The sequence below is a fragment of the Oncorhynchus nerka genome, linkage group LG13, assembly GCF_034236695.1.
Source record: "Oncorhynchus nerka isolate Pitt River linkage group LG13, Oner_Uvic_2.0, whole genome shotgun sequence".
NCBI classification, from domain to species: Eukaryota; Metazoa; Chordata; class Actinopteri; order Salmoniformes; family Salmonidae; genus Oncorhynchus; species Oncorhynchus nerka.
In genome coordinates, this window is record NC_088408.1 from 54065279 (window position 1) to 54084764 (window position 19486).

At 42.9% G+C, this 19486-nt stretch overlaps 1 long non-coding RNA gene and 1 pseudogene across 1 annotated transcript; both read left to right on the plus strand.

Moving 5' to 3' along the window:
- Positions 1-4850: 4850 nt before the first annotated feature.
- LOC135574716 (uncharacterized) lies at positions 4851-9374 on the plus strand. The gene is made up of 2 exons (XR_010465593.1): positions 4851-5857; positions 6041-9374. It is a non-coding gene; the product is annotated as an uncharacterized LOC135574716 (long non-coding RNA).
- A 1111-nt stretch (positions 9375-10485) lies between these two features.
- LOC115140638 (geranylgeranyl transferase type-1 subunit beta-like) lies at positions 10486-18133 on the plus strand (annotated as a pseudogene).
- The last annotated feature ends 1353 nt before the right edge of the window (positions 18134-19486 follow it).

Genomic DNA, 19486 nt, shown 5'->3' on the forward strand with positions numbered 1-19486 from the left:
CCGCCTGGCCATACTGAGCAATCGGTGGAAAAGGGCCTTGGTCAGGGAGGTGACCAAGAAACCTGACAGAGCTACAGAGTTCCGCTGTGGAGATGGGAGAACCCTCCAGGAGGACAACCATCTCTGCTGCACTCCACCAATCAGGCTTTTATGGTATAGTGGCCAGACAGAAGCTACTCCTCAGTAAAAGGCACATGACCAGCCCGCTTGGAGTTTGCCAAAAGGCAATTAAATGACACTCAGCCCATGAGAAACAAGATTCTCTGGTCGGATGGAACCAAGATTGAACTCTTTGGCCTGAATTCCAATCGTCACTTCTGGAGGAAACCTGGCACTGTCCCTACGGTGAAGCATGGTGGTGGCAGCAGCATGCTATGAGGATGTTTTTCAGTGGCAGAGACTGGGAAACTAGTCAGGATTGAGGTAAAGATGAACGGAGCAAAGTACAGAGCGATATTTGATAACCTGCTCCAGAGCGCTCAGGACCTCAGGCTGGCGTGGTCGATTCACCTTTCAACAGGACAATGATCCTAAGCACACAGCCAATACAACGCAGGAGTGGCTTCAGGATCAGTCTCTGAATGTCCTTGAATAGCCTGGCCAGAGCCTGGACTTGAACTCGATCGAATATCTCTGGAGAGACCTGAAAATAGCTGTGCAGCAACGCTCCTCATCCAACCCGACAGAGTTTGAGAGGCTCTGCAGAGAAGAATGGGAGACACTCCCCAAATACAGATTTGCCAAGCTTGTAGCGTCATACCCAAGATGACTCGAGGCTGTAATAAGACACAGAACCACCAGACGAAGAAAGCATGACATCTTACATAAGAACCCCCCCCCCAAGAGCTTGGTTAAAATAGGTAACAACATGGGGAACTCTGGGTCTAAACCTGGTATGAGGGGCACATGTGGAACAATTTCAACAGGTCCTTTAAGTGATACCTCAGCTAAGCTTTCACTGGTAAATAGAGTTCCGGGGGACACTTGAGCAGGCAGGCACCAATCTTCCTAACCACTACTGTGCCATGGCTTACCCCACTGAGTCAACAGTGAAAACAATGGGGCATATTTATAGGGAGAGGTGGCATGATTATAGCAATGCCATTTCAGAGCTATTTTAGTCTCCCAGTCTTCCTCTGGGAAGCAAGTGGTAAGGCAGTGCCCTTGCCAGTTCTTTTACAGTGTTAGTCAGGGATGATTTTATTTGTCCTAGTGGTGCGACACTATTAAACAGATTTATCATCACACAAACTTGACACCATTACACCCTGCTGTCAGATTCCTGTGTAAAATGACTGATTTACATGTACTATTAAACGGTTTCATTTGCCTTCATTTTGCACATTCCCTAGAACTTGAAATCCATTTATTGTGGTTACCTGAAGGACAAGCCTTAGAGCCGTAGTGGAAAAAGTACCCAATTGTCATACTTGAGTAAAAGTAAAGATCCTTTAATAGTAAATGACTCAAGTAAAAGTTGAAAATCACCCAGTAAAATACTACTTGAGTAAAAGTATTTGGTTTTAAATATACTTCAGTATCAAAAGTAAACATTGATCAAATGTACTTAATTAAGTGTCAAAAGTAAAAATATAAATATTTTCTCATTCCTTTATATTAAGCAAACCAGACGGCACGATATTCATGTGTTTTAAATTTACGGATAGCCAGGGGCACGCGCCAACACTCAGACATAATTTACAAACTAAGCATCTGTGTTTAGTGAATCCGCCAGATCAGGTAATAGGGATGACCAAGGATGTTCTCTTGATAAGTGTGTAAATTGGACAGTTTTCCTGTCCTGCTAAGCATTAAAAATGTAACAAGTACTTTTGGGTGTCAGGGAAAATGTATCGTGTAAAAAGTACATTTTTCTTTGGGAATGTAGGGAAGTAAAAGTTTTCAAAAATAAATATAGTATAGGACAGATAATGTACAAAAATATATATACTTTAGTAGTACTTTAAAATATTTTTACTTAAGTGCTTTACACCACAGCCTTAGAGGGACAAGCCTGTTATTTAATCCTCCATCATATAATGAAAGACTGATCTAAAAACATTTATAACCCTAAAGTTGTCTGGGTGGTTACACTTACACACACTGATGCCCTAGTTTGTCTTTTACAGTACTGTGAGTCATATGCTTTGATCCAGCGAGAATCCAGAACAGGAGAGCAGAGCATATAATAAGTAAAGCCCCAGTCACTGTGCTGTGATGAGTTGTGTTTATCTCTCACTGATCTGAGAGATGGGTCTCACTTGTGCCTACAGTGATAAGGGGAAGCAGCTGTTAGCTTAGCATGGGGAGGACTTTTTGCTATCTGCTTAGGCCCAGTTCACTTGCCTGCCAAGGACGCTCAATCCCCTGGATTTATGCGGTGGTGTGCATTACCCTTGATTAGTCTCTACATTGCAGATGATACCACAAGGACTGCCTCCAAGTCCTCAGCCTGCCATCATGTTCCTATAACCACCCCGTTTGCCTTTTTTTAACAGGGCCTTTTTAGGCTGTCAACCTCTTCACATGTGAGCGTGGTCCCTGAGATGTGCTGTGAACTGCAATTCAGCGTTTAGCTGCCAAGAACTGCCTACATGTAATAATAAAAATAAACTACTACTAATTACATGTTTTATTAATTACTAATTAGGATTTAGCAGGAGAGCAGAAACCGACGTGCAAGTAGACTACTGGACTTATGCATTACAAACACTTACCATGAGTCATGGTACTCTCCTGCGAATTACAAAATAACTCATACATCACAAAAGAAAACAGAGCAAGGGGGCAATGGGGTGAGCAGAGACCCCATGAAGGTGCTTAAACCAGAGAGGAAGCGACAGGGATATTTTTATTTTCACTTTTTTGAGTTTTTGTATGGGGGCCAATGACAGTGTCACCCTTGAATGGCTTATTTGCTCGAATAGACGTTTTGGAATGATTAGGTTAAGAGTACTTATTATAAGTACGACACGTGAAAACCCCCCAACTTCGAGGAAAAACGACGTATATCGATGTTATGCCTGGTCGTCGCTAGTTACCGCAGCCACAACGTCCTGAACTCCGACCAGTTTTACCATTTATTTTCATAAAATGTGATTTTAACCCTAACCACACGGCTAACCTAACCTTAAATTAAGACCAAAACCAAATGTTGGTTTTCATGAATTTTTACAATATTGCCAATTAATGTGTTTGTGGCTGTGGTAAGTAGTGGAAAACCGTTTGTGGCTGTGGTAAGCCTCCCCTTCCGACCATTGAGCCAAAGATTTGTTTAACTAACCCAAGATAGTGGAAATATTTAGGGAACGCCTACTTTGTGGGTGTGCGTGTGCAATAACTCAATTCACCCGTGTACTCCTTCTAAACAAACAATTTGTTGGAATATTTTGCAAAGGGTAGTCTACAACATGCAATCCACTCTGTTTGTTAAAGATTCTAGTTTTGGATGCACAAATCTGTATGGAGATCAAATGTTCCATTGATGAGAAAATGTGCAGAATTTCGGCCAAAACCCATCTCGCTCCAGTTTCTTTCACTTCCGGCCACTGGGCTTCCTTCTCATCACCATACATGGTAGTGAGTGGAAACTCCAACCGGATGCTTCACATGTATATATCCAGTGAAATATATGGCTCAATGTTCTATCTGTGATTGAGCTATAACAGAGGGGAAGAGAGCCCCAAAACTCAGCGGAAAATCTGTCTCCCTACAGCATGTGTCGTTGTTTCACCCAGCAAGCAAGAAGTTTTTGTATGGAGGTCAATGAGTGTCGAATTTGGCCAATAAAAAGATAAATGGCTTATTTGTTACGTTACATTTACATTTAAGTCATTTAGCAGACGCTCTTATCCAGAGCGACTTACAAATTGGTGCATTCACCTTATGACATCCAGTGGAACAGCCACTTTACAATAGTGCATCTAAATCTTTTAAGGGGGTGAGAAGGATTACTTTATCCTATCCTAGGTATTCCTTAAAGAGGTGGGGTTTCAGGTGTCTCCGGAAGGTGGTGATTGACTCCGCTGTCCTGGCGTCGTGAGGGAGTTTGTTCCACCATTGGGGGGCCAGAGCAGCGAACAGTTTTGACTGGGCTGAGCGGGAACTGTACTTCCTCAGTGGTAGGGATGTATATTAGATTTAATATACGTTTCATAATGCTTAAGTTGTGTATATATATATATATATATATATATATACAAAAACATTTTTATATAAGAGTTTTCTCGAGATGGCTAAGCATATTCATGTCATGAGGCTAGTAGCATAGCATCTCTCTATTAAATTGAATATTCAACAATTGATTACAATAATGAGATGTACAACCAATCCAAAGAAAGCTTAGGAGGGAGCTAGACAGCCCGCTGTGATGCTTTGTGGACAACGACTACCATCGTTAGGTGTAGAGAGACGTGTTTCTTGTCAGTATATCCATAATATTTGGTTATAAAAAGAACTAGGGACAGCCTCCAATATGGCTGACCGTTGTTTTCAACGTAATCTACTCACTGTCGAATACGCCGATTCGTGGGGGCTGACATATTGCTAGTTCCGGTTTCAGGAGTCCATTACCAATTTACTTTTTTTTTTTACAATTGAACCAAGATAGACCACAGCCTGTAATTTCCCATGTGAATCTATGAGTCAAAGTGGGCAGAACAAGCAAGGAGGTGGACAGTGCCAAGCACGAGCTAGCGAGATCCTATTGGCGCGTGCTAGCAGATATCTGCATATTTCCGTTAGGGAACGCCTACTCTGCGAAGTGCGCGTGGGCATAAACTCAATTTGCCATTGCACTCCAAAACAACGCGATTTAAAAAAGGGTAAAGTCTCCTACACTTACTCCACTCCGTTCATAACATATTCTACATTTGGGAACATAACACTGTATTGAAATCAAATGTTTCACAGATGAGAATTTGCAGAATGTCGGCCAAAATCCATATAGTTTCATCTCTCAGTTCCGGCCAGTGGGGCATCCTCTCACTACCATATTTGGTAGTGAAGGAAACTTCAAGCGGATGCTTCACATTTTTACATCCAGTGATGGAGCCCAGTTTGACTGGCATGTTCACGAGCAAGCGGTAAATTGCCCGGTGCCTCTTAGGCCGCCCATTGTGAATCGCCTGTGGGCGTGCTGGCAGCATATAATACCTTTTTGATTGAGCGTCAATAATTCAACATATGAAGTATGTATTGAAGGTCTGGTTATTAAATGCCTAAATAGTTCAATGGTAATATGCTTTAAGACGCTCTGGTGACGAACACACTTTGCTTCCCTGTTTCCAATTGTCCACATGGATGGGATAACCTATTCAAGTAAGTAACGTTAAATACATTTCGAAAATGTAAAAAAACGATTTATTATTAGCTAGCTACAGTGCAGGCTAACTCATAAGCTGCTAAATGAGCTAGCCAACCTGACATAATGTAAAGATGGCTAGCTAAGTGAATTAAATATCACCAGCTACCTAACTTCATATCAGCTAGCTATCTTGATGTATTCATCACTGTAAAAACACAAACTCCAAATGCATTTGTAGGTAAGCTAGCTAACAACCATGGAGGTGGGTGAAAAGATAGCAGCCCCTACTCTCTCTGGATAGGGAAGTACTTGTGTAGTTCCAGTCCCTAGAAGTGAGGCTGGAGATAATAGTAACATAATATTTTCAGTGCGGTGTAATGAAGTCTGTTTCTTGTGAGGTTTTCTGTCATCAGATAAAGAGAGCTATGAAAGCCTGTCTAGAGATGAAGAGGTCCCAATGAAGGGCAGCGATTCAAAGTCCTGGCCCTTGGGACTCAAAGGGGTGCACGTTTTGCTGATACAAATGATCAACTCTTCATCAAACTTCAAGTGGTATTTATGTATTCATTTGTGATGCTAACCTTGATATGATCCTGTTATTGTCACATGCTACACATGCACATAACAAATCATGCTAACATTGGATTGATAGAAGGGATATTATACTTTAGTAATCCACACTTTACCTGGTGATGTAAAAGTCTAATAATGACGTATTCTTCCATAATTCTACAGATACCTTGTAACTGGAGATTTTTTTTCAAAACGATTGCCTACAGTTAAGATGTAGGGCACTGCAAGGTTGGGTGACCAGGACCACCTGGGACTGCCTCCTGGAGGAATTCAGGTGTGTGAAGGCTAACTGTGCTGTCCTGCATAACTTCATGAGAATGGACACGAGGACCAGGAGGGGATCTGCAGCTCGCCGCTGTGTGCCAGAGGAGAAGTCTACTGCTCTGCAGGATGTTTCAAGGATGGGGTCCAACAACGCAGCAAGAGGCAATCCGTGTGCGGGAGATCTTCACCTCCAACTTCTTCGAAGAGGGTGCTGTTCCTTGGCAACACTATAGACAACACTATGCACAACCAAAGGATCTTTTAAGAGCCATCCACATTACAATAAGAGTATTCTTCCATTTAACTTAGCGATGTCAACTGCAGTTATTACATTCCCAGTTTCTCTCCCTTTGATTTCTACTTCTCAGGTGTGGATGCTTTTTAGGTAAGGGTGTAATGCCAAAACAAAAACAGGCTATTTTAAGTCGCCCATATTGAAAACAATAGAACAATTCGACACCCTTATAACCTACACACTCATGTATCAATCTGCTTGATGGATTGTGTTGTGCAGTAAGCAGGCTCAGGTGTATACCTAGCTCCTTCCACCACTTCCTTATTTCTATAACTACGCAATATTGTTTGTCCTCGTGTGTCTGTGTGTAACAGTATAGCTTCCCATCCATCTCCTCGCCCCAACCTGGGCTCAAACCTCTGCACAGATCAACAGTCACCCTCGAAGCATCGTTACCCATCGCTTCACAAAAGCCGCAGCCCTTGCAGAGCAAGGGGAACCACTACTTCAAGGTCTCAGAGCAAGTGACGTCACCGATTGAAACGCTATTAGCGCGCACCACCGCTAACTAGCTAGCCATTTCACATCGGTTACATGTGCATGTTTTTCAGCATAAAGTACTCTGCAGCCACTTAGTGTGGACACCAGGTGAGGCCTCACACACAGATTCCTGTTGAACACTGTCTATTTAACTACCTTATTTTCTCAATAAGTCTTTCCCTTCACTTCATCCCTCTCTCCCCCCTTCTCCCTAAATCCTCTAAGTAATATCAGCTGTGTCTGTGAACCCTTCCCGCATCTGAACTGGCTACACAGAAGGCACAGCATGATCAGAGTTGAGGTCACTTGGTCGGGTCAACAGGAACTATTATTAAAGAGATGCTTTACATTGAAATAGAGATGTAGTAGTCCCAGAATTAATGATCCAAGGTCCGTTTTGCAATTCACCTCCAGATGATTATGATGACTGACAGTAAGAATAAATTTAAAAAACACAAGGCTTAAACATGCAAGCTGTCTGTCTCATCTGCAGTTATGTTTTGATGTGAAAGAGGATGCCAACCCCCAGTCCTGTCATCACTGCTGGCTTGCTTCTGAAGCTAAACAGCGTTGGTCCTGGTCAGTTCCTGGATGGGAGACCAGATGGTGTTGGAGGGTCAGTAGGAGGCACACTTTCCTCTGGTCTAAAAAATATCCCAATGCCGCAGGGTGCCATCTTTCGGATGGGACGTTAAATGGTTGTCCTGCCTCTCTGAGGTCATTAAAGATCCCATGGCACTTATCGTAAGAGTAGGGGTGTTAACCCCGGTGTCCTGGCTAAATTCCCAAGCTGGCCCTCAAACCATCACGGTCACCTAATAATCCCCTGTTTACAATTGGCTCATTAATCCCCCTCCTCTCCCCTGTAACTATTCCCCAGGTCATTGCTGCAAATGAGAATGTGTTCTCAGTCAACTTACCTGGTAAAATAACATAAATAAAATCACCACCTCACCCATTCTTAAGATAACCTTCAGGCTGACTGGGAGCCCAAGGCCGGTTAGGAGACACCACTGGAGACACTATTATGTAATTGTAATGAACTGGGAGAATATTAGGGTAGCACAGTGATTCATTAATCATATGCTGTCTTCTCTGTTCTTACCCCTTTCCCTTTCTGTCTTTTACACGTCTATCGCCACCTCTCTCTTCCTGTTTTTATTATTATACAATAGTTTCGTCCAGTGTAGGCCGTCATTGTAAATAAGAATTTGTTCTTAACTGACTTGCCTAGTAAAAAAAAAAGAATGGTTTCAGCTGCTGATTTTCAGTTCTGTTTAAGTAGTCAGGGACACTCCCATTCTGACAAAGCTAACAACTAGATGGCAGCATTGCAACCTTTTGAGTTGCCTGACAGCAATGGATAATGTCTTGGCTTGTGTTTATATAGGCTAGACTAGGGGCCCAGATTCACAAAACACTTATTACGCAAAAACTTAAGAAGCTGCTTATTAAGAAATGGAAAAAAGTTCATAAGTGCAGTTCCTCAACAGTATCTTAAGATTTTATGTCATTAAATATCCATCTTCTTACAAATCATCCTAAAATGTTTGTTGCTAGGCAACCGATTTAGATAGCTATCTAGCTAGCAATGGCAATCATGTTTGCATATTTCCTACTTAGATTACGGTTCTAAAACATGTTCTTGGGTTTAAAATAGTCAATACTGAAACTTTCAGACGATGTTTGTGAGTGAATTAAACATGTTCAATTGCTTCCATGAGCTTATTCTCTCACTGCCCAGAGTTTAATTTGTAAACTTGGAAAAGAGAGAACAACCTCACATAACCAAGTGCTGATTTTGCTGGCACGCACAACTCATTCAGTAGAGCAGCAATGATGGCCTATTCACATACTTGAGGGAAATGTTGAGGATAGATGTCTTTTTGACCAGTGTGTCCTACTCATTTCAAGTATACTTAATTGTCCTCTCTTTAGTAGCTATGTTCTTGTTTTTACTGGTCACACCTCAACAAGTCTGTTGACTGAGAACACATTTTCAGCAACAACCTGGGGAGAGGGGGATGAATGAGTCAATTATAAACTGTGGATTATGGTATGAGTGTCAGCTTGGGAATTTAGACAGGACACCAGAGTTAACACCCCTACAATAAGTGCCATGTGATCTGTAGTGACCACAGAGAGTTAGGACACACGTTTAACAACCCATCGGAACAACAGCACCCTGCACAGGGTTTATTTTTTTTTTGACTTGAGGAAAGAGTGCCTCCTACTGGCCCACCAACACCACTTCCAGCAGCATCTAGTCTCCCATCCAGGGACCAACCCTGCTTAGCTTCAGAAGCAAGCTAGCAGTGGGATGCAGGGTGGTATGCTGCTGGCTATCAATTGCTGAAACCAGCACCTATATTTAAGCCTTGCAATTTTTATTTCATGGTACAGCATTTTTATAAATGTGTCACTGAACAAAAGTATAAATGTAACAATTTAATTTGATTTGACTGAGTTACAGTTCATTTTACTGAGTTACAGTTAATTCCTACCGGTGTGCGTATGACGTTGGTAGGATTGTTTGATAAATCAGACTATTACTATGCATACGACCATTCTCAATTCCGTTTGGAAGTAGTATTTTAAAATAATTTCTACTCAATATTTATAAATGAGGCCTCCGGTGATTAGAATTTAGGCAATCACTGAACTGATCAGTTGGTCTGGTGTGGTGCCTATTTGGAACAAAATCCTGCAGTACCTGCGGCACTCCAGGGACAGGGTGGCCTATCCCTGGGCTACACTCTTATTATATTATAGTCTCAAAGTAGTACTGATCTATGATCAGTTTTGTCACTTTAAATCATAATCAATAAGGGGGGGGATCTGATCCTAGATCAGCACGCCAACTGAGATGCTTTATGAATACGAGCCCTGAAGTGAGGACTACACAGAGAACTACACTACATGACCAAAAGTATGTGGACACTTGCTCGTCGAACATCTCATTCCAAAATCATCGTCATTAATATGGAATTGGCCCCCCCTTTCTGCGTTAACAGACTTTCCACTAGATGTTGGAACATTGCTGCGGGGACTTGCTTCCATTCAGTCACGAGCATTAGTGAGGTCTGGCAATGATGTTGGGCTAATAGGTCTGAATCACAGTCGGTGTTACAATTCATCCCAAAGGTTTTTGATGGAGTTGAGATCAGTGCTCTGTGCAGGCCAGTCAAGTTCTTCCACACTGTTCTTGACAAACCATTCTTTATGTCATGCTGAAACAGGAAAGGGCCTTCCCCAAACTTTTGCCACAAAGTTGGAAGCTCAGAATAGTCTAGAATTTCATTGTATGCTGTAGCATAAAGATTTTCCTTCACTGGAACTAATGGGCCCAGCCCAAACCACTTTCAAAGTCACAGAGCTCTTCAGTAAGGCCATTCTACTGCCAATGTTTGTCTATGGAGATTGCATGGCTGTGCTCGAGTTTTATACATCTGTCAGCAATAGCCAAATCCACAAATTTGAAGTGGTGTTCACATACTTTTGTATATATAGTGTATGTAAGCATTAAATGTGAATGTAACGTTTTTAATTTCCTTCTACATATCCCTTTATGGCTGTGGCCATTACGTACATTTCACATACCAGCCTAGAATCCAATTTAGGACGTTGTGGGTTTCGCGGGCCATCACACATCGGACTTCCATACAACACTTTAAAGCTATTGACCTAATTTCATACCTCGACACATTGGATACACATCCTTGTTCAACATAATTATTAACTGCCTGCTTATAAGTGTCTATAAGCCAGCTGAATCAGTTGGGGATTTTTTTTTTTAAATAGTCATGGAGTCAGACGTCATATTGCAGTCCTATTCAGAATGCATTGGATTGCCTCCTCAGGACCCAGGAGAATCCCACCTGTATGACAGTGGCCATGTCGTACACTGGCCTGGCCTGCCTGGTCATACTGGGCGACGACCTGAGTCGTGTCAATAAGGAGGCCTGTCTAATGGGCCTGAAAGCCCTGCAGCTAGAGGACGGGAGGTGAACACCTAGTCACTCTCCACTGCAGTTCATTTACCAGCTGTACTAACAATGAGTTACTGTTACGTTCTTTGGTAGTGCCTTGAGCAAAGCACTAAACCATCTACACTTGTTACTGGGCCGCTGCACTGTGGCTGACCCATTTGCTTCCAATCCCTCGGGGGAGTCGGGTTGTGAGCATAAAGACATGTTTCCGTTGTCTTTAGGTTGACGGACAATGAAGTATTATTTTCTTCTAATGTTAGTGTTTGGTACTTTATAGTTTTTTTGTGCTTTATGTGAAGGGAAACCTGTTTAACAATGTCAGCGTTGAGACCACTGTCAGAGATCACCGCGTCCTGATTTAACCAGTAAAACCCTTTGACACAGCAAACCTCGTCCTTACACGTACAAAAAAGGCATTTAATATCTGCTTTAAGTTTCTATGCCATGGCAAGCTGACAAGGTACAAATCTGTCGTTCTGTCCCTGAACAGGCAGTTAACCCACTGTTCCTAGGCCGTCATTGAAAATAAGAATATGTCCTTAACTGACTTGCCTAGTTAAATAAAGGTAAAATCCAATGCACCTTCAAAAGAAGGCCACCACTGACACAGATGCTTGATATAGGTCTATCTCTATGACGTGTTGACTACAACAGAAATAAACACTGGGTTAAACCAATGTTGGTTTAAACCCCAGTTTTACACTCTAGCAAGTAGTGGTTGAGGGCTCAACCCTTGTTGAAAAGACTGGAAGGGAAAATGACTTGAGGTTTGTGTACTGCGCAGCATGCATCTGCTACATGCTCGATGACGACATCAAGAAGGCCATCGACTACATCAAGAGAAGTATGGTAAGTTTGTTGTTTTACTTTGTCTCTTTCATCAAGCAGCCTGCTGCACTGAGCCTCCTCGGTCTTTTCTACAAGGGTTCAGCCCTCAACCACTACTTGCTAGAGTGTAAAACGGGTTTAAACCAACATTGGTTTAACCCAGTGTTTATTTCTGTTGTAGTCAACACGTCATAGAGATAGACCTATATCAAGCATCTGTGTCAGTGGTGGCCTTCTTTTGAAGGTGCATTGAATTTTTTAAAATGTTTACCTTTATTTAACTAGGCAAGTTAGTTGAGAACAAATTCTTATTTTCAATGACGGCCTAGGAACAGTGGGTTAACTGCCTGTTCAGGGGCAGAACAACAGATTTGTACCTTGTCAGCTCGGAGGTTTGAACTTGTAACCTTCCGGTTACTAGTCCAACGCCTGACCCTTTACAGTCAAAGCCTTCAGAGAGAAACAGTTTACACAAGTCCTGAGTTTTATTACATTCTCACTTTATCCTCCCCTCCAAGTCACAAGGGGATGGTGAGATGGAGGTGATGAGACCAGGCACCATTGTGTCCTGCTGGGCCTCATAATAGTGATTGTTTCCTCTGTGATATCCCCTGCTTTCCCATCTCTGTAATCTAACAAAAAAATATATATAGTAAAGTCTGGAGGGCAGGCAGCGGTATTCCTGTCTGAATGGCTGTAATGGATTACATTGAGCTGTGTGTGTGTTTTGGGGCCATGCAGTTGGCTGGTGTGACATGGAGACACGGAGGCAGTCAAGAAGCCCATGCAGCGCTGGTCCTAAGCTCAGGGGGTTTTCTCAGACGCCTATAAATCGAGGATATCATCCAGACGGGAGGGAAGGCCTCTAATCCTCTTGCTGCCAAATTTGGTGGGCTTTTAACCCCCTGGGGCAGGGCCCTACAGTAAACATTACTACTTTCAACATTGTTACTTCCTCATTGTTATTGTCACCAATGTTTGTCTGCCTCATCAAGCGTGTGTATGAAGTGCGGTTTAGTATAGTTAGCAAGCAGCACTGTGGACACCTGGCCGTGGATTGCTCCACGTGGGCATTGATTGAGCAGCTTGTGTCCCGATCTCGCCTTTCCTCATAGATCACATATGTCACCCCATCTTCAAGTTATTATACGGTTTCAGTGATGGGTATCTATCCCTCACATGGTCCTATGTTTGCCTAATAATCTGATTGTTGTTTTTGCTTCCTCAGTCATATGACAATGGCATTGGCCAGGAGGCTGGATTGGAATCGCATGGCGAGTATGGCAGGCAGCACCCGGGATTGATTGATATGGGTCTAGAGCGGGATTAGCCATTAGCCCAAAACCTTACTAGAACAAATATCCTCCTAATTCCTTCCAATTAAGCCCTATTATTCCAGGGAATCCCCCGGGGTTAGCTAAGCTACTGCACAGAGAGATTTGTGTAATGAAACCATGGGACGTTACACAAAGCATTTATATTCAAGTTAAGAAAAAAATGTGTAAATTATAACCTTTATTTAACCCTGGGGGGGGGCCTTGATTATCAATATTATCTCAAATAGGTAGGTACATACACCTAACTATCTGCCGAGTGCAAGGTTCTCCCTCATTGTTAGCGGCCTCCACACAGAGCTGCTGCCGTGGCAGATTTATACGCCGCCTCTGCAACTTCCCCCCACAACTACACCTCTGCAGTTGGGAAGTGATCCAAACGCTCGGATGCTAATGTTGTGACAGTTGAAAAGGAAAACTGGTGATTGATAGTGGTGCTGTGCCGGTGGCTGATAACCCCTGTTATTAAGCTGTCTGTCTGTCTGTCTGTCTGTCAGGTGGGTCCATATTCTGTGCCGTCGCCGCCCTGTGTCTGATGGGCAAATTAGAGGAGATGTTCAGCGAGAGTGAGCTGAACAGGATACGCCGCTGGTGCCGCCCCAACAAGTCCGTCGACATGTGCTACTCCTTCTGGGTGGGCACCACACTCTAGGTCACGGGAACTGGACTGGAACCTCCGCGGATATTTCAGCGTACACTCACTTTATGGTTCATTAATGCTGCTTTATTTGAGAAAGGTCCAGTATATGAATCAAATATGTTCGTTAGTATGCATTGACTTTCATTTAGCAGGCCGTACTTCCCCAGGCCGTACTTCAACCAATTACACTTATACGGAAGCCCAGCCTAAAACCCCAAAGAGCAAGCAATGCAAATGTAGTAGCACAGTAGCTAGAAAATACTCTGTAGAAAGGCAGAAACCTAGGAAGAAACCTTGGTTCCTAGAGAGGAAGTTGTAAGTTGGCTTTTCATAGCCAAACATTCAGAGGTCGAGACAGCAGGTATGAGAGGGAGGGAGGGAGATGAAGACAGCGAAAAAGCATGTCAGGGACAAGGTAGCACGTCCTGTGAACAGGTCAGAGAATGCGTGATCAGTGCGTTAACAGAGTGGGGACAGGCTGATTGGCTGAAGCTGGGAGTGATCGATAACTCTCACGCGAGGGGGAGAACTAGACTAGGCGGCGCCAGCCAGACATAAACAAACATACACTCTGGAAAATAGTCCTACAGCGCCTTCGGCAGGGAAATTCATAACACTGCATTTAATGGGACTGGGTGGCATGATCTTACGGTATAGGAGCTCTTACTAAAGGGGTTTGTAATCGAGATGGTAACCTTTGCTACCTGACCACTCATGTTTAGCCAACTGCACAGCGGTCACTGTGCAATGGAGATTATGGAACCGGAGAATATACAGGAGTCTTGAGAATTGATCCCTAGATACACAAGTGGATATTGATAGCGTTATATGAACGAACGCTTCCAGACTGTCCATTGTAAATTGTCTTTCTAGGTCCATGTGTTAGTGTAATGGTTAGTTACCACCTGTGCATCTGAAGATTGCGGGTTTGCCTCAGAGGACACATTTTGACATTTTTTGTTTGTTTATACTTTTGTCAGCCCCCTCACAACAGACACTTATTTTCATTTATTAGGTGGTTCTTAAAATAGCCTTGGGGTTCATGGAGAAGCAGGCAAGTGGCATTGAGTGTGATGTGTAGCTCAGTTGGTAGAGTATGGCACTTGCTAAGCCAGGGTTGTGGGTTCGATTCCCATGTGGGACCAGTATGTAAATGTATGTCCTCACTACTGTAAGTTGCTTTGTAGAAGAGTGACTGCTAAATGACCCCAAAACATGTTATTACTGCGTATGTTGCTAGAGGAGAGATCCTACTCTTAAGGAAAGGGTTGTGCTCATCTGTGAGATGCATGCCATCCCTATGGTATTGTGGGCATGTGCCTGTCATGGACAAATGCAAACAGAAGTTGGTTGACAGAGTGCTGGGCCATGAAACATAAGCTTATGATGGTTTTTAACAATGTATCGTTTCTAAAACGGCTGAAGAATTCAGAGTGGTGTTTCCCAAAACACCACGTAGGGAGAGCTTTAAATAAGTGCTTCGTTAGAGCATGTGTCGATACTGATGGGATCGAAAGAAAGGCAGTGCTGGTCTCGGGTCAGCGTTCTCCATTCAAATCTTACCTTAACATTAGATACTGACGACAGATCAGCTCCTAGAGAGAAATTATCACCTATGGCTGCAAATATTGAGGCGGCTTATTCTAATGCTTAGGCTATGTACATTTATATTTTAATGCAGTCATCTCGGTTTTCATTTGAAGCCTATTTTTACCCTTTGCTTGTTTGTAACGATGGCAAAGACATTGGCAACTTTGTATTGTAGTCAACTTTGTTCTGAATTTATCGGCGGTCACAGATGCAGATCAGCAAATTGATTCTATGTTCAGCTGAGATCTTCTGTGTATAAAGCGCAAAAAAAGCATTTAACGACCCAGTTAGCGTTCTACGAGGGGTCTGAGGCAGTCGGTAAATGACAAGTGTTTTCAAGTGTAACTGTAGTGACGATGGTTTTGGGAAACAGCTCAGAGATTTAACAATGCGCCTATGAATGTTCTGACGATAAACCTTGCCTTAAGATCAGTGCTCAACTTGGGCCGGAGCTGTCCGGCGAGCCCTGTCCAGAGAGCCCACTTCAAATTTTCAAGGAACTGCATAGCAGCTCCTCTATAAAACAAAGTGACCTATTATCAGCCCGGATTCACACAGTGTCGAGAAAAGGTTGATCAAAGCGGAATGAAGGCGGGATTTGCATTCATAGGCTGTTTGAAAATGTTTGAATCCTAAGCATCCTGCACACACATTGTTTGAAGTACAATAGATCAACATAGCTGTAGTAGGTCAAAGTTGTGCGCTGGAAAACCTTGGTAGAGCATGGGTGGTGTAGGCATTGGGGCGCTCTTGAATTTTCTTTATTTTTCGGTTTCAGACCAACCCCTCCTTCTCACTTAACTTTTTTTATTTTGTAAAAGCTCTGTAGAGCACTGGTGTGCTCTAGCTCTAAGGTGTCATAGTGATCCCCCCCCCCCTCCTCCTGGCCTAATTCTAACCTCTCCTCTTTTCAGCTCCTAGACGTCTTTCGGTATACTAATTTTGAGATGAACCTGGAACTACATCCTGTCCACTCAGGACCATTTGGTGGGCGGCTTCACTAAATGACCAGACAGTCATCCAAGTAAAGTTACTCTGGCTCTGTACAGATGTAGATGGGGTGGGAGGGAGTGTTGGCCTTTGTCAATGGAAAACGCCCAGTAAGCCAATAGCCAGGGGCAGGGATGTCTAATTTATGAGGACACAGGGGAAGGAACAGGCCTCACGTTAAAGGAACTGTTTGGTTGAATTGGTTCTCAGGTCATTTAGATGGAGGGGAATGAGAATAAAGAAGGAACAATATGAGAGAACTATCACACAAAAGTATTGTTAGAGTGCATGCAGTGAAGTGTAATAGTTGTTTTAAGATTATTTTGTGTAATATTTCAGTTAAATATTTCAGTTAAAAGAATGTATGTCATCATGGAAGACATGCACTGAATGTACAAAACATTATGAACGACTGTTCTTTCCATGACAGACTGATCAGGTGAAAGCTATGATCCCTTATTGATGTCACTTGTGAAATCCACTTCAATCAGTGTCGATGAAGGAGAGGCGGCAGGAAGGATTTTTAAGCCTTGAGACTGTGTGTGTGTGCCGTTCAGAGGGTGAATGGGCAAGACAAAAGATTTAACTGGCTCTGAACAGGGTATGGTGTGTCAGGAACTGTAACGCTGCTGGGTTTTTCATACTCAACAGTTTTCTGTGTGTTTCAAGAATGGTCCACCACAGTCCATGCCTACAACAAATTGGGGGGGCACGAAAGTCAATATTAGGATGGTGTTCTTAATGTTTTGTACAGCATTCCTTCAAGAAAATTCCACAGAATTTTCAGAGAAGTCAGGCACAGGAGAGCAATAACTGATTTACAACGGTGCAGGTTAATAAACAAAACCACCGTAAACAGAACAATAAATCAATGGGTAAACAAAACCCGTTTACACACCAGCATAACGTGCACAAGCACTACAATAAACAATTCCGGACAAGGACATGGGGGGGAACAGAGGGTTAAATACACACAGGTGTGTGGGAAGACAAGACAAAACAAATGGAAAGTGAAAGGTGGATCGGCGATGGCTAGAAGACCGGTGACGTCGACTTCCGAACGCCACCGGAACAAGGAGAGGGACCAACTTCGGCGGAAGTCGTGACATTTTTTCATAACAAGTGGTCCATAGTGACAGTTATTGATGCATGCAATTTAATCCTGTTTTGACAGCACTTTAGAGTTGCTCTCTCTTAAAACCATATCTTAGTTATTTCATGATATTTTTGGGGGGTCTGTACAGCCATCAGGTGGAGCCACTAATTCATGCCGGGCAAATGTGAGGTTGTTAAAGGAGCTGTGAACCTTGTCTTCTATATGATTTTTAAAAGTCCCCTAGTCACATTTCAGTCTGACTACATTGCAGGTACCTGCTAGATCTCACAAAGGTGTTAAACCTGACGAAGATCCGTTTGGGATCGAAGCATTGTCAAAGCGGTGAATTTGGAGCGTAAACAGTGTGCATGCCTTCCTGTTATTTACAAACATACAGATAACCACATCTTATGCTATAGCAATCGGACGCCTGACTGCGCAGTTGATGACATAGCGTCCAACCATTAGTTGATTTAAAGCAATGTCAGCAATGCAATCGAACGTGGAATGTGACCGAAGCCACAGTGCCCTTTCAGTGTGGGTGCTGGGGCATGTCACTTGGCTGACCTACCTTCCTCTCTCTTCTGGTCCTCGTGTCTGTTCCAGACCCGCTGCACGCCTACTTTGGGATCTGCGGCCTGTCATTGATAGGGGAGGCCAACCTGCAGCAAGTTCACACCGCCCTGAACATGAGCGAGAGAGCCTTTGAGTATCTGCAGCATCTGCACAAGACGTGGAGAGACGCCTGAAGCTGACAGCAGCAGGCCTCCCACAACCACACCCCAGCCTCCAAGTACTGCCACCATACTCCCTAAGCCATGTGCAGCAGTTCACTCTGTTACCTTAGAAATAGAAACGATAGTGGGTCTCACTGAAACAGGGGGGAAAGGTGAATAAATCCTTTATTGGGCCCATCAATAATTGAGCGCAAACTGGCGGAGTAGATGCTCAGGCCGGGCGAGCGCTAATTCTGCTTAGTGTCTTTCGAGACAGATTCAGTGTTACAATGAAATGCTTTGTAGATACTGTATTTATTTCCATTCCTCTGAGACACATACTCTTTAAAAGACTGAAATTATAGTTGCTAGAAACACCGTAGGTTCTCTGCTACATTCTCAAAAGATCTTTAAGACTTTTTGCCTTGTATTGCGTGTTGTTGTTTTTTGGTCAAAATGTTTTTGTCAGAAACCAACATGGTCACTACACCGATCAAGCCTCTTGTGTTTGTCCAGGATAAGTTGTTTTTTAGCATCTGTGTATTTTGTTAACCTGTGTAGCTGGCTCCAGTAATATTTTGGGGCTATGGCAGTTTTCTGTACTCCTACGCTGACAAGTCACGAGACCACTCCCTCAAACTTCATTCCTTTCTCTGAAATGTTCTTCACACAGCAAAAACTGGGCTCTCTAACCTGAGGGGCCTTTACAGTATGGATGTGCCTGTCGCTGCAGATGTGTTATTGGGTCAAAAGACACATGAATGTTTTTCTTGACATGAACTATACAGATTTTTTTTCTTCTATACATTATAGAAATATTGAGTGTAGATATTATGTAAATGTCACCTCTATCATGCAAGTGCTCAATCTTATCACTGCTATTTCAGTGAGGTAGGTGGATTTGATATGCAATGTTATGTGAAATAAATAATAGCATATTCTCTGTATCATGTCAAATCAACTAAACTTGTGCTAAAACTGGCTTGGAAGTGCATATTTATGTGAAACATGCCTGCCTTTTCATTTGTGCAGAGTGTGAGTTAGAAAGAAGACTGTTTATGTTTCAGTTTAAAGAAACAGTAAATTGTCATCAGAGGTTGTTTAGTCTTGGATCTAATCAAGGAGATTGTCCTTGGGGTCTGCAGTTTGCTGGTTTGCCAGTCATCAGTTAGTTTATCCACTCACCACTTTAATCAGCATCTCATGAAATCCAGCATCCCTCCCCTATCTTGATTTTTACTGCAAAGTGAAGGTGTGCCAACAAAATCAGCACGATGACAGAGTATAAAACAGAAGTACTTTATCAGTAGTACAACATTGCCCTGGTCTCAGCTATGCACTCTTAATTAAGGCTGCAGTCCTTATGAAGACTAAGGAAAATGTCAT